Source organism: Myotis davidii, unplaced genomic scaffold (assembly GCF_000327345.1).
Source record: "Myotis davidii unplaced genomic scaffold, ASM32734v1 scaffold2128, whole genome shotgun sequence".
NCBI classification, from domain to species: Eukaryota; Metazoa; Chordata; class Mammalia; order Chiroptera; family Vespertilionidae; genus Myotis; species Myotis davidii.
This window is the reverse complement of record NW_006298693.1, coordinates 4,355-5,439: the sequence shown is the minus strand read 5'-3', so window position 1 is coordinate 5,439 and position 1,085 is coordinate 4,355. Positions and strand designations below refer to the sequence as shown.

Below are 1,085 nucleotides of genomic sequence, written 5' to 3'. Positions count from 1 at the left end.
GGGGGGGGGGAAGAGAAACAAATGTAATAATCTAACAATAAAGATTTAAAAAAAAAAGAAAAAGAAAATAATTGGAAATCCTATGAAGGAAATGCTTGAAGAGATTGTGGATTCAGTTCTGATCAGCACAACAAAGCAAATATTGAGATATAGACAAAAATTCACACAAATAGTTGGAGTTCCCAGGAAATAATAAAGTTATGTTAATACTATACTGTAGGCTAAGAACAATGCAATGAGTTCTCTGAAAACCAAACTCGATATAACTTCATTTAAAATACTTTATTGCTGCCCTGGCTGGTTTAGCTCAGTGGATAGAGCATTGGCCTGTGGACTGAAGGGTCCCGGCTTCGATTCCGGTCAAGGGCATGTACCTTGGTTGCGGGCATGTCCCCAGTAGGGGGTGTGCAGGAGGCAGCTGATCAATGTTTCACTCTCATCGATGTTTCTAGCTCTCTATCCCTCTCCCTTCCTCTCTGTAAAAAAAGCAATAAAATATATTTTTAAAAAAACAAAAGAAAAAAAAATACTTTATTGCTAACCACTAGTAACAAGTATCTGCACTTGCTAGAAACATGGTGGCACTAGACTTGCTGAATGCAGGGTTGCTAAAAATGTGGACTTTGTAGAAAAGTGGGTTGGGGCAGCAATATCTGCATCTGAAAAGCACAATTAAGTACATGCAAAAATATGTGTTCCTGGATATGATAAGCAATTAATATATAATATATACAAGGTAGTCAAGAGGATGGTTAACCAAAAAATAGAGTTATTAAGCAGGAAAAGGATATAGAAAAAATTCCTCAAAAAGTAGGTACAAATGACCAACAAGAACATAGAAAATATTTTCCTCACTGATCAAGGTAGAATCACTCAGTCTTCCAAACACACTACCAAGCACAAATCCTTTCCTGTGAATTTAGCGCAGCGGGGACTATTGGGACTTCAGGAATAGAAGGGAGTAGCAGAAACAGACCAACCTGCCCCAGGACAGCAACTACCTAGGAAACTGGAAAAACAAGCAGTACCACAGTCTACATGGGAGGACAGAGCACACCCTGGGGGATAGGGCCTGGGAAATGGCA

At 39.2% G+C, this 1,085-nt stretch overlaps 1 protein-coding gene across 1 annotated transcript in view; it reads right to left on the bottom strand.

Annotated features, from left to right (window-relative positions):
* The window catches only part of LOC102754479 (zinc finger protein 883-like), a 15,881-nt gene that overhangs the window by 13,767 nt on the left and 1,029 nt on the right, over positions 1 to 1,085 (bottom strand). The gene's annotated exons all lie outside the window — the stretch shown is intronic.